This window comes from Myotis nattereri (genome assembly GCF_964212035.1).
Source record: "Myotis nattereri genome assembly, chromosome: 5".
Lineage (NCBI taxonomy): Eukaryota > Metazoa > Chordata > Mammalia > Chiroptera > Vespertilionidae > Myotis > Myotis nattereri.
Window position 1 is genome coordinate 15,982,632 of NC_138080.1, and position 14,989 is coordinate 15,997,620.

The following is a 14,989-nucleotide window of genomic DNA, read 5'->3' on the forward strand; positions in this document are numbered from 1 at the left end:
AATATTAGTTACTACACATTCTAAATAAAATCCAAAGTTAGTCAATATTTAAAATCTCCCCTCTTGAATAATACAATGGCCTTAGAACATGAATATCATCAGTTACATGCTACTAGAGGCCCAGTGCACATTTGTGCACTGGGGGAAGGGGATACCCTCAGCCCGGCCTGCACCCTCACGCAGTCCAGGACCCCTTGGGGGTCCTTAGTGCTGCCACAGAAGCAGGAGAGGTTCCCGCCACCACAGCTGCACTCGCCAGCCGCGAGCCCGGCTTCTGGCTGAGTGGCGCTCCACCTGTGGGGAGCGCACTATCAGGGGGCAGCTCCTGCGTTGAGCATCTGCCCCCTGCTGGTCAGTGTGTGTCATAGCGACCGGTCATTCTGCCATTCGGTCGATTTGCATATTAGGGTTTTATTATATAGGATTATAGTCCATTATTTTGGTTTTGTCTTTTTAGGACTAAGAATTACACATTACTATTATTTCATACAATGTTTGTTTAGATTTACTTATGTTTAGCAATTTTATTGCTCACCTTTACTTCTCTCATAATCAAATCTTTTTAGAGTATTTTCCTTCTTCTTTAAGTATATCTTTTATAGAAGTTCTGTAAGTAAAAAACTGTTGGTGGTAAACTCAGTTTTTGTTGATTCTTAGCAGATTATTTTGTTGGGTACAAATTTTAAGTTGACATTCATTTCTATCTGTACTATCTTTTGGCTCCCAGATTGCTGCTGTCTCTATAAAACTGTTCTTTTTATTTGCAAGTGATATTTTTCTTTCTAATTTTAAGTCCTCTTTATCTTTCTAGTTTGTAGTTTTACTACAAAATATGTCAAGATGATTTTAAAAAATTTATCTCATTTTATAAATGTAGCCAACTTTAACTTACATTCACATTTTTTCAGTTCTAGAATATTCTTCAAATATTTGTCTCTCTTCCATTCTTTCTAAGTAACCTCCATGTCTCGATAACCTTTCATACTTTTCCTGTCCTTATCTCCCTGTGCTGTATTCTGAACAATAACTTCAGACCTTCTAGTACTCTCTCTTCCTCACTGTGTCCAATATGCTAATCTATTTATTGGGTTTAAAATCTCAATGATTATATTTTTAACATTCTATTTCATTTTTGCATATGTGATTTGTCATTTTTGACAATCACTTTTTGCATGTTCATTGTTTTCTTAAAAATTCATTATTTTGTTAAGTATTTCATACATAGTTTAATTAACTTTTTAATTCTGTTAGCCAACAATGTTCCTGTATCTGAAGTATTGTGTGTGTGTGGGGGGGGGGGGGGGCGGCGGGGGGGGTCTGAAGTAATTTATACCTGCTGCTTACATTTTCTGCTCAATCTCATTTATAGGTGCCTTTTTCTTTGTGGGATAATATAAACTCATAATTGGTTGGTATAAATCTATGGAAATTGGAATATCCATTTTCTGTTTCTGCTAAGAACTACAGGGTTGCCTGGCCAGTGTGGCTCAGTTGGTTGAGCGTCGTCTCATGCACCAAGAGGTCTCGGGTTCGATTACTGGTCAGGGCACATGCCCAGGTTGCTGGCTTGATCCCAGTAGGGGGTGTGCAGGAGGCAGCATATTGTTGTTTCTCTCTCTCTGTCCCATCCTCTCTCTGAAATCAATTAAAAAAACACTGCACATACTGGGGGAAAAGAGAACTACAGCGCTTTCCAGGATCTTGGGTTAATGTGAAGTTTCAGTTTCGGTTTCCTCGCTTTGCAGCACGAGTGTTCAGTTTTAGCACTTGACCCTAGAATGATTTTCGTTCACAATTCACTCCCCACACTCCAGTTTGAGAGGGTTCATTTATATTAATTAATGGGGGTGAGGACTTGGAAGGTTTCCCTCATTTCTTACAAGCTTCTCAATGCTTATTCACATTCTAACAGGATCTACCTATAGTGACAGGGCACTTCAGAAAAATAGTTTGCTATACAGTAGGAAAATGAACTTTATTTTCCTACTCACTTTTGCTCCTAAGAGATTTTCCTTACTTTTTTGGGGTAAGGTCAGCTATGTTTTAAAGGGAATTATTTTAACACTTTACTAAGCATTTCTGAGTGTTGTATAGAAGAAATTTCAAGTAGTGTATTCTGCCATACTGCTAGAAACGTTGTAAGTCTTCTTTTTTTTTCAAACGCTGCTGTTAAACTAGATCTCTCCCATCATATACCTCTGAAGTTTCTCTATACCTACAGGTGGGATCTGTGATATTTATCAGTATCATCTTTTATCTTGTCAGATTTAGAGAGCTATTCTAATCTATTAAGATCTTTTTAACTCCTATTATCAAACAACCCTCCCCTTGCCTTGTTTATGAGCAGCATATTGAATTTATATTTTAGCAGTTATTTGTTTATATAATTGTTTCTCTTATTATCCTTTGAAATTAAAGATAGGATATATCTTAGTTACTCTTGATTTTTGAGGCCATGTAGGAATATATAACTCATAGGAAGTATTGAATAAATGCATGCTAATTGAATGTCCTTATCTAAGTTGCTGATAAAAATACTGAATAGCATAATAAGCCAATTGCCAGAGCCCTGAGACCCATAATAGAGACCCTGCTCCTAGCCATCAATGACCCATGGATAGTACTCTTGGGGTATGACCATTCAACTATGCAATGATTCAACAAATAGCTGAGACTGTATGAAATCTTACATTTCAGCCAATTACCTATTGACTATGAGGAAATTCTAAGAAATTTTATCAAATGCTTTGCTGAAATCCAGATATATTCTGTCTACAGCATCTCCCTTTTTCTTCTAGCCTTACTGACTCACCTTAAATCCTTCCAAATCATATTGATCTCTTTAGCACAATTTTGAACTCAGCAACAGACATTTTTACACTTTACATGCTGCCTTACTGAATGAGTTCAACTTATCTTCTCATGATATTTAACATAGTGCTGAACATACAGTAAGCCATCAATAAATAACTACTTTATTATAGGAGAGTATCTTTTAAATGTGTGGTAACTGGGGAGAAAATGAGAACGCTCATCTCTAGTCCCACCCTCACTAGAAGGAAAGGGGAGAAGAAATAGGATTCTGTATTTTATTCCAAGGAAAGGGAATAAAGAATGCTGTGTTTGCCCGGCTGGATTGGCTCAGTGGTTGAGTGTCAACCTATGAACCAGGAGGTCACAGTTTGATTCCTGGTCAGGGCACTCCAGTAGGGGGCATGCAGGATCAATGATTCTCTTTCATCATTGATGTTTCTATTTCTCCCTTTCCCTTCTTCTCTGAAATCAATAAAAAATATATTTTAAAAAAAGAATGTTGTGTTTAATAAAATTACCCTTTAATACTACCAAAATCTGCTTTCATTTTGTTAAATGTCATTTTTTTCAAATACTTGTGAGAGTAATGTATTCAGTTACCAATCCAAAGAGGAAAGGGACCTGTACATTTCTCAGATGATGTGAAATAGAATATTTTAAAACATACTATCAATCACCGTAGATACTAACGATACAGCCCTAAATATTTTAATTGATGACATTCAAAAGGAGCTTCCATATAATCCATCAAGTTCTAACTCATTTTTAATTTTATTTTAGAGAGGGAGAGAGGGAAACACACACACAAATACTGTACACACACCCATCAATCAATCAGCCACCTCCTGTACCCCCCAACTGGGGATCGAAACTGCAACCCACGTACGTGCCATGACCGGGGAATGAAACCCAAGACTTTCTGTTGCATGGAACAATGCTCCAACCAACCAGGCCAGGACAAGTTCTAATTCATGACAAGCCTGGGAAAACCACATTGTGCGGCAATTCCTTAAAAACCCAAGAAATTATTTACATATCTTTCTAAAAAAGGAACCAAGATAAGTGCTGAATATAACAGCCAGTGAGACTCCACAGAGTTCTCTAGTTCAATGGTTGTCAAAGTGTGGCCCACGGACCCCTGGGGGTGACTGAGACTCATGCAGGAGGTCTATAAAATCCAAGCTATGTTCATAATAATACGACGACATTACTTACCCTTTTCACTGTATTGACATTTGCATAAAAGGTGCACCAGTGGCACAAATGCAATGGTGGATAAAACTGCTGGCGCCTTAGCACAACCCAGTGGCATCAAGAGTGTAATAGCAGTCATTGTATTTTTCACTGCCACACACTTATTTAAAAAAAGAAACAGAAAAAAAAATCTAGTTTCATTTAAGAATGTCTTTGATGAAAGAATTGAAAAATTATTATCCTTAAACCTCAATCTTGAGGACACATCTTTTTAATATTCAATGTGACAAAGGGAAAGTATACATAAAACGTTTCTGCTGCATACCAATGGGTTTTCATGTAGCAGAATAAAAAGTTCAGATGTGGTTTCAGATTTTATGTTGCAACTAGCCTTCACAAAACTATTACTTGCCAAAGAAGTATTGAAGAAGAATATCCACAATTACTTGAAAAGGCTATTAAAATATTACCGTTTTTCCAATTATATATCTGTGTGCCGATGAATTTTATTCATACATTTCAATCAGAATAACACATGGTAATGGATTGAATACAGAAGTATAGCCCAGCCCCCAAATCCTCGGGTTTTGAATTAGCAGATTCAACCAACCAATTCAACCAACCATGGACTGAAAATATTCAGAAAAATATGTTACATTGTTACTAACACATACTATGTAGTAAGGCTTACAATGGCTGTCTCTATACTGAACATATACAGACTTTTTACTTATCATTATTCCCTAAAGAATACAGTATAACAACTGTTATTTAGCATTTACATTGCACTAGGTATCATAAGTAATCTAGAGATCAGAAAGTATACAGTAGGATGTGCACAGATTATATACAAACACTATGTATGCCATTTTATATAGGGACTTGAGCATCTGCTGATTTTAGTATGCATGGGGGTGGAGGATGTGTACTATAACCAATCCCCCATGGATACTGAGGGGCAACTGTATGAGAATCCAGCAGTACTCCAGGAAGCCAGATATTAGAGATGTACCCCCCAAAATGCTACTTCAGTAAATTTTTGTTTTGTCTTGGAATGTTTTTTAATAAAAAATGTTTATAATGTTTAAAATGTTTATAATGACTTATTTTAAATGAATTTAAACACATTCTAAAAATTATACTTTAATTTCTTTTAAAAAGTTTTCATTGATTTTTAATTAATTAATTAATTAATTTCAGAAAGAAAGAAAGAGGGAGAGAGATAGAAACATCAATGCTGAGAGAGAATCATTAATAGACTGCCTCCTGCATGCCCCCTACCGGGGATAGAGCCTGAAAGCCGTGCACGTGCCCTTGACGGGAATTGAACCCAGGACCCTTCAGTCCGCAGGCCCAACACTCTATCCACTGAGCCAAACCGGGTAGGGCTGCTTTAATTTCTAAAAAGTAAATACTGTGGCTAAAATTACATAAATAAAAACTCTTTGGGGTCCTCAATAATATTAAAGAGTATAGAGGGGTCCTGAGACCAAAAGTGTGAAAACTGCTGCTGTGGCTGATGAAAAACATCACTGGGGAGTCCTGTTCCACCTCACACACAGCAGGAACAAACTACCTAATTTACCTTATCTAGCAAGAAATACTTCGGGCTACTACTTGCCATCTGTACATCTCCAATACTGCAATGTAAGACCTAATACATCACTATAAGGTGAGCAGCAGTCACTCCCAGAAACAACTTTGCCAACCACCTCAGAAACCCTATCTCTGTGCCCCACCCCAAACATGACACCTTCCTTCCTTCTCTTTCAGTAAATAACCATTACCTTGGCTTTATAGTAATCCCTTCTTTGTCATTTTCTTTTTATGGTGTGCTTCCCTAGAGACAGCAGTTTAGTTTTGCCTACTAAAAATGTTTTTGGTGTCTTTAGGTTTCTTTTTATACATAGGATTCTCCAGCATCCTTTTCATTTCCATATAATTTATCTATTGAAGAAACCCAGGCTGTGGGTTCTATAAGAGTTCCCCAGGTTTGAGTTTTGCTGACTGTATCTTCTTAGCACAGTTCAGCATGTTCCTGTTTTTGGTATTTCCTAAAAATTGACAGATGGATCCAGATTGAATTAGATTTAGGTTCTTTCCCCACTACTTTGGCAAGATTATAGGAGACACATAATGTCTGATTGTTTCTTTTTGTGATCTTAGGAGCCACTGATACTCTATACCAGTGGTCGGCAAACCGCGGCTCATGAGCCACATGCGGCTCTTTGGCCCCTTGAGTGTGGCTCTTCCACAAAATACCACATGCAGGCGCGCACGTACAGTGCGATTGAAACTTCGTGGCCCATGCGCAGAAGTCGGTTTTCGGAAAGGAGATAGACGAAACATGTATACAAGACGAGTGTGGATGGGACAGTTGGAAGGGGTCGACCTCAGCGAACGTACCTCAATAAGATTGAGGACGTTTTTAGCAAAGGCCAATTTAGGAGTACCCTAATTAAGTTAATAACAATGTACCTACCTATATAGTTTAAGTTTAAAAAATTTGGCTCTCGCCGAAACCGGTTTGGCTCAGTGGATAGAGCGTCGGCCTGCGGACTGAAAGGTCCCAGGTTCGATTCCGGTCAAGGGCATGTACCTGGGTTGCGGGCACATCCCCAGTGGGACATGTGCAGGAGGCAGCTGATCGATGTTTCTCTCTCATCGATGTTTCTAACTTTCTATCTCTCTCCATTCCTCTCTGTGAAAAATCAATAAAATATATTTAAAAAAAAAAATTTGGCTCTTAAAAGAAATTTCAATCACTGTACTGTTGGATATTTGGCTCTGTTGACTAATGAGTTTGCCGACCACTGCTCTATACGGATGACCATATCTGTTCAGTCAGTGAGGACTGTAAAATGGTGATGCTTTAATTCTATAATACTTTTTCACTTACTTGTCGGAATATATTTATAAATTCTGCCCCTCATCTACTATTTCGTTATGTATTGGTTCAGTACATAGAAAAGACACAGGAAATAATTGATTCTTTTCCTTTACCAGTTTTTAAGATAATGAATTGGTTTCCTGCCATCATCTGAAGGTGACCAGGCATTCTTATTTTTAAAATATAATTAAGAGTTAATTAATTTAAACATAGTTGATAAACCTCTCTGCCCAATTTTCAAACAGCACAAAACTACATTAGATTTAGTTGTGTAACAATCTGTTTTATATGCCTGTAAAGGTACATCTCCATAGTAAAGGCATTTTTAGTTACAGAAAAGGTTGATAACTATTTAGTTCTTAAAAATATGACAAAATATTTTAAAAATATGATTTTCTTAACACTTATGCTGAGATAAATTCAGATAAAATATTTTAAAAAGTTGTCTGCTTTGGTGATGCTGTTTTTCTGATCCAATATTAAGAAATTATCCATAAAAACCTAGAGACAGTTCATGCTACAATTATTTTATAAGAGTCTGATTCAATTAACGTTTGCTTAAAAAAAAAACACACAAAAAAAACATGACTCGCCCTGGCCAGTATGGCTCAGTTGGTTAGTCAATCCCATGCACTGAGAGGTTGCAGGTTCAATTCCTGGTCAGGGCACATGCTCCGGTTGAGGACTAGGTCTCCAGTAGGGGGCATGCAGGTGGCAACCGATCCATGTTTCTCTCCCTCTGTTCCTCTCTCTCTAAAATCAATAAAAACATACATATATTTTTAAAAAATGACTCAATTGTTGAAACTAATTACTCTAAAGTAACTTTAAAAATAAAAAAGTTATCACTTGAAAATCATGGGCACATTCTATAGGCACTGCCTACATCCATCTATTTTTAAGTTACAAAGAATATATAACAAAATAAAAATAAAAGGGCTAAAAATAAAATCATCTCATTTTATTATCAACTTTTAAGTTTCCAAAACAAAAGTGTTTTTCATGTTCCCAGTCACAAAAGTTATGTAGATAAAATTCTTGTTTTTACGAAATGAGATAGGAATAAGACTTTACCAAAAGATATTTTCCATACTGGAAAGCAATTACCATAAAAATTTTTAAGTATAATAAGAGATTTAAATGCTCATGCTCCTCATTCTCACTAAATACACACAAGACCTCAACCAGTATAGAGAACAATGTTTTGAATATGGGATCCTCAGATATAGTCTCAGTGTTCCATGAGCTCTCTGAGAATTTCATAATGATGCTTTCATTTTAATGACTGTATAAAAAATAATACAATCATATTTTAGATTATCTGGCTGATCATCTTAATATCAACTACTGCCTCATGATTTTAGTGCTCACATATGTGTTCAGGGATATACTGGCACCAAATATGCTTTAATAACTGAGGTCTAATAAAAAGGACTTGGCTTCCCAGTTCCTTGAATGCAGAAAAAGGGTGGGAGAACTGGGTCGTCGCATGGCACACAGCACTACTAGCATGCTGAACTCAATAAAGAACTTACAGAAATGTCTTAATAGGTACAGGGGTTCTTATTGGGGTGATGAAAGCCACTGAGTTATTTACTTTAAAAGTGCTGAATTTTATGTTATGTGAATTTTATCAATAAAAAAAGAACTTGGACCATAGCAGTCACTATTATAGATAGCATATTAAATGTATGTTGCCAATATGAGTATAATTAGTTTTGTGGTTTGTTTTAAATTTGTAGCTTCATTTATAGTTGCATAAGAGTGACAACCCTGTGGAAATTATGCCTAGTTTTATGTTTGTTAATATTTGTTCCATTAGAACCAAAATAATTTAAATCAATACTGGGGATCTGTGAGACACCATTTTCAACTTTAAAATGGGCTACTGATTAAGAAAGTTTGAGAAAAACTGATATGAAAGACTCATAAACACTATCCGCATCTTATTTCTCTGAAACTATAGTAATAAAAAATGGGAACATATTAGAAATTTTATATCTTCTTTATAAATTACTCCAAGACCTTTGAAGGTTCTTATTTACCCATATAATATTTCTACTTGTAAAAACTGAATTACCACCCGGCCAGCATGGCTCAGTGGTTGAGTGTCGAGCTATGAACCAGGAGGTCATGGTTCGATTCCTGATCAGGGCACATGCCTGCGTTGTGGGCTCAATCCCCAGTGTGGGGTGTGCAGGAGGCAGCCGATCAATGATTCTCTCTCATCATTGATGTTTATCTCTATCTCTCTCTCTCTGAAATCAATAAAAATATATTTAAAAAAACCAAATAAAGCCCTTCCCCCCAAACACACACACCTGAATTACCAATTTAAACATAGCAGCTGCTCAACAAATATACACTGCTTTAAAAAATGAACAAAGGTACCAAGAATCAGGTACTGAGAAACAGAAATGCAGGTTTCCGCATTGGTCCCAGGATACTTCAGTTTCTGCTTGATCCTCTACAATTAAACATAGTTACTAGTAACTTCTAGTGGTTCTATGAGCATTTTAGTAATTAATAAACTCAAAAAAGGAATACCCTCCCTGATCTGACAATTGGTAACCTGTACTGGATAGGGATAGTGCAGTGACAGGAACAGTGATGGGATTAGGAAGGAACTATCTAAGAGCTAGAATCCTAAGGAACTAGATAAGCATAGTTTGAAAAGTATACTAGCTCAGCTCCTGTAGGGTCGGCCAGCAAAACATCAGTTGCAAATCTTCCCTGTTATATTTCAGTACTAAGAAGTTTAATCTTCTTGGTAGTAGAGAAACCAAGTGTTTCTGTCTGAGACATATAAAAAAATGTTTTAAAAAGCAAAAAAATGTACAAAGTAAAAATAAAAAAAAAGCCAATAGTTTAAGGCCAATTCAATCATGTTTTGGAAATACATTTAATAAATCCAAATAAGATTCATTCATTCAAACAATATAAATTTGTGTACACTTTATGGTGGTGGATTTTATAATCTACTAGTGATTATGTAAATTACAGATGTTACAGTAACATTTTTCTCCCATGTTGAAAATTCCAGGAGAAATGCAAGTGTGAAATTTTTTGAGCTCTTATTGTGCTAGGCATTTAAGAATATAGTAAAATTTTGGAACTCATAGATTTGACTAGTCAAAGTCTGAGTCTGTCAAGGTTGATGACAGAGTAAGTTACTATTTTGCTGAGGCTGATATGTAGTAACAAGGCACTTATGTAGGTCGTGCGTAGTCTAGTTAAGCACTCAACATTTACCTCGAAACTCCCATTTCACCCTCAAAACCATCCAATGTAAAGTAGATATTACTCCCTCTTTTCAGATGAAAAAACAGAAAATTCTATCTATAGAGCAGTGAGTTTTTCATATCGACTACTTATGGAATCATGAATAAAAGACATGCCAATTTGGGAACTGCCAAGTTAAACAAAGCAAAAATCATTTTTAAACTGAAGAATTTCTAAAAGTCCTTCAATATCCTAATGCACACCAGGAATTTTTGACAGAGATACAATATGTAGTTTCCCAACTTCTAAGACCAAACAATCCTTTTGTGAGTGGGGAACAGGTGATAGATCAATGAGTTATGAAATACTTAGGAAATAATGCCATTGTGGTCTCACAAAACTTGAAGATTCATTAAAGTTTGGGAATTAATTTTCATTACAGTCCGTTGGTTAGGACAGGCATCATACATAATCATTCTTTATAGGCAGGAATCTAGTGATTTGGATTTTATAAAGGATTGTAGATTCAAGATTCAACAGCCTTTATGAAACAAAAGGTCAAAATTGTTCTGTTGATTGTATCTTCCAGACATAAAGAGAAGTCACGGTGGAAGAAATAATTACCAACAATCCCTAAATGACTGCTAATCAGAATCACTTGGGGATGCTCTTAAAAAAATCAAATTGCTATAGCCAAATAGGAAAAAAAAAAATCAAATTGCCACAATCAAGATTCTGATTCATTAGGTTGAGGTGGGTCCCGGTGATTCTAACAGAGGTAGGGTTAGGAGACAGAGGGAAGAGACTAGAGCCGTGGTTGGCAAACTGCGGCTCATGAGCCACATGCAGCTCTTAGGCCCCTTGAGTGTGGCTCTTCCTAAGCCTCAGGAGTATCCTAATTAAGTTAATAACAATGTACCTACCTATATAGTTTAAGTGTAAAAAATTTGGCTCTCAAAAGAAATTTCAATCGTTGTACTGTTGATATTTGGCTCTGTTGACTAACGAGTTTGCCGACCACTGGACTAGAGCAGTGGTTCTCAACCTTGGCTGCACATTAGAATCACCTGGGAATCTTTTTAAAATCCTGATTTCTGGGCTTCATCCTCCAGAAATTCTGTTTCTTTGTTACTAATGTTGTGGCCCCACCCCATAACAAAGAAACAGAATTTCCGGAGGATGAGGCCCAGAAATCAGGATTTTAAAAAGATTCCCAGGTGATTCTATGTGCAGCCAAGGTTGAGAACCACTGGACTAGAGAGCTTGGCTTTCAAGAGGATTGGACAGAAAGGCAAATGCCTCCAGCTGCCATCTCAGAATGGAGTCAAGAAACAGTAAGGCCCTGACTGGTTTGGCTCAGTGGATAGAGCATCAGCCTGTGGACTGAAAGGTCCCAGGTTCGATTCCGGTCAAAGACATGTACCTTGGTTGCGGGCACATCCCCGGGGGGGCGGTGGGTGTGTGCAGGAGGCAGCTGATCGATGTTTCTCTCTCATCGATGTTACTGTCTATCTCTCTCCCTTCCTTCTGTAAAAAATCAATAAAATATATTTTTTTAAAAAAAGAAAAGAAACAGTAAGCCATGGACCATAACCATGAGAACTGGGTAACCTTTGTATTTGTAGTATATATTGCAGGATTGTATGATTGGAATAGATGAGATTTAGGCTTTAATTCCTACTCCATAACTTACTATTTGTGTGAAATTGGGCAAGTTATTTAATCTCTCTGTGCCTCAGTTTTCTTACCTATAATATGAAGTACTTAGCAAAGTGTCTGATATGTGTTAAGAGCTCAATATACACTGTCATTATTATTCCTGGTCAGTCTTCCAGTAGTGATTAGGAGTAAAACTGTTAGGGGGAGGGAGAGCCTTATGATACTATTTTAGGAGGAACCAGTACATAAAAATGTTTTGGAAGCCTGGCTGGCGTGGCTCAGTGGCTGAGCATCGACCTATGAACCAGGAAATCACGGTTCAATTCCAAGTCAGGGCACATGCCTGGGTTGTGGGCTTGATCCCCAGTGTGGGGCATGCAGGAGGCAGCTGATCAGTAGTTCTCTCTCATCACTGATGTTTCTATCTCTCTCTCCCTTTCCCTTCCTCTCTGAAATTAATAAAATATATGAAACAAAACAAAAAAGAAAAATATATATTAAAAAAATGTTTTGGAAAAGAAAACCCCAGGGTACAGAATGAGATGGGGCAAGTAACAAAAGTGAGGAAAGAAGACTGAGCCCCTGGTATTTGTAGAAATTGGACAGAGAAAGAGAAAGAAAGATCCTGCCCATAATACTCCCTACAGGGACTCTGCATGAGCATGAGAGAAGCCATGATTTAATTAGGAGGAAGTTCCAATGTCCCAAACAATCCCAATACCCCAGACAACATTTTATATACGAAATCTAAAGTTCTGATGGTTAAAGTTATTTGCCCAATGTTACACTGATATTAAATTAATTAAAATTTAGATACTGCTTCAAATCCAATGCACCTTCCACTGAACCATACTGTCTGAAAAAAATTCTTCGTTAAGTCCTATCTCTGAGAAAGAAGAGGCCAAGTTATTTGGTGAAAATAAATACATACCAACAAATACATAGTTAGGTCTATTTAGTGGAAAAGAGGGAATATTGGCAAGAAACCTGTTTAACAGTTTAATACTAGAATTTTAATCCTGGCACTCACTGATTGTGTGACTTTAGGCAAAAAACTTAATTTTCCAATTAGATTGCTTGCCTGGGAGAAGCTTGCACCTTGAAATAAAAACCAAAATAATGTATTTGATAATAACGTATTTTGAACCTATTTATAAACTAGGTTTAGATTTCTGGTTCCAGCAATATGGCAAAGTAGTTAGCTTCAAAACCCCTGACATAAACATCTAATTATTCCAGAGAAGGAAGGAAGGAAAGAGGAAAGGAAGGGAGGAAGAGGGAGAGGGAGGGAGGGAGGGACAGGAAAGCTCCTTACTTGAGTCTGAGGCTAGTATAATCTTATACCAAAAACAGACAAGGGAAGAGCATAGAATGACAAAGGACTATTACAAGACAATTTTTATGAACAGTTAAAAAAATTCCAAATAAAATATTAGCAATCCAAATCCAAAAAAATAAATTCAACAAGCTGATCCTAAAATGTACATGGAAGAGAAAAAGGACCAAGAATAATAAAGACCATTTTGAAGAAGAACAAGTTTGGGAGCACTTGCCTTACAAGAGACCAAAATGATTATAAAGCTACATTAATTAAGACGGTATGATATAGTGAGTGTAGTGATAGAGAAATAGACCAATGAAACAGAGCACCCAAAAGAAAGCTTCTTATATCACAGACTAGAGGCCCACTGCATGAAATTCGTGCACAGGTAGGGTCCCTAGGCCTGGCAGGCAATCAGGGATGCTCGGGGCCTTCCTTACCTGGCTGCTGGCCAGGGCCTTCCTTTGTTCCGTGCGGCCCCCTGGTGATCAACGCACATTATAGCGAGTGGTTGAACTCCCGGTCGGTCGAACTCCCGAACAGACAATTTACACATTAGCCTTTATTATATAGAAGGATATGGCAATACAGATGAGTGAAGAAAACTGAGTGAACTATACAATAAACATGGTTGGGAGAATCCATTGGGAAAAAGTGAAATTAGACCTCTACCCCAAACTGAATTTCAGTAGGTAACATTGAAAGTATGATAAAAATGTAAGTTTTTACTTTCCCCATAAATAGAATGATTTAACCAAAGGGCATTAAATGTTCTTCTAGAAAACAATTTGATTCTCTATAAATACTAGAATAAATGTTCCAGCTAACTGAAACTAAAATGACAAGATTCTATATTATAACACAGTAAGACATATATAAACACACACACATATGCACTACATACCAAGTACAAGCTAAATGCACATACAAATAGTATAGTCCTTATCGATTACAAATTACCATGGGAAAAAGGGTATTTTTATTAATTCAAATGCCCCTATTTTAGTCATATCAATTTTCATGACATAATTCCAACAAACAGCCAAACTGAAAAGTAGGAAGAAATAAAAAGTACATGTATAATCATGATCTACTTTATGGTGCATTTCCACCTTTTTGCTATCACATCTCTGTCCCTGCAACTGAAAATTAGAATCAAGATGCTCCACAGTTTTATTCCTTGTTTTTTCCATTTAAATTGTGAGACGATAATTTTCATAAATCATCAAACCTCTGACCATCTGTTTTGAACGCCTGCCTAGCCATCCATCACATTCTAGTACATGCTAATCTCTAGCCTCATCTCCTCCCTTGGTTCACTAAGCTTCGGTCAGGATGGTCTCTTCCAGTCTGTGAGGAGAGGTCTTCCTCACCATAGAGTGGTTACACAAGCCATTTCTTTTTGTCTGGTACACTGTCCCTTTCTTCTCCCTACATCCCCACCTAATAATAAAAATAAGAAATCAGCACTCTGAAAATCCTATATAATAAAAGCCTAATATGCAAATCAACCAAACGGCAGAAGGACCCGTCGCTATGACGTGCACTGACCATCAGGGGGCAGATGCTCAATGCAGGAGCTGCACCCAGCCTGCAGGCCCCAGGCCAGCCAAGGCGGGTGCCAGCGGGGTCCCCCTGATCGCCCTGCAGAGGGAGGCGACTGGTGGCGGCAGGGGTGGGGCCAGTGAGCGGGGGGGCGTCAGGCCAGCCAAGGTAGTTGTCAGTGGGGGCCTCCTGATCACCCTGTCGGTTGCCCCACAGATCGACCCTGATCGCCGGCCAGGCTAGGGACCCTACCAGTGCACGAATTTTGTCCACCGGGCCTCTAGTGTTATAATATACCCCCTTTTCTTCATATCATTTATCACAATTTTTAGACATGTATTTAT

The 14,989-nt window shown here is 37.5% G+C and overlaps 1 protein-coding gene across 2 annotated transcripts in view; it reads right to left on the reverse strand.

Annotated features, from left to right (window-relative positions):
• Positions 1-14,989, reverse strand: part of XPO7 (exportin 7) — a 96,039-nt gene that overhangs the window by 55,768 nt on the left and 25,282 nt on the right. The window lies entirely within an intron of this gene.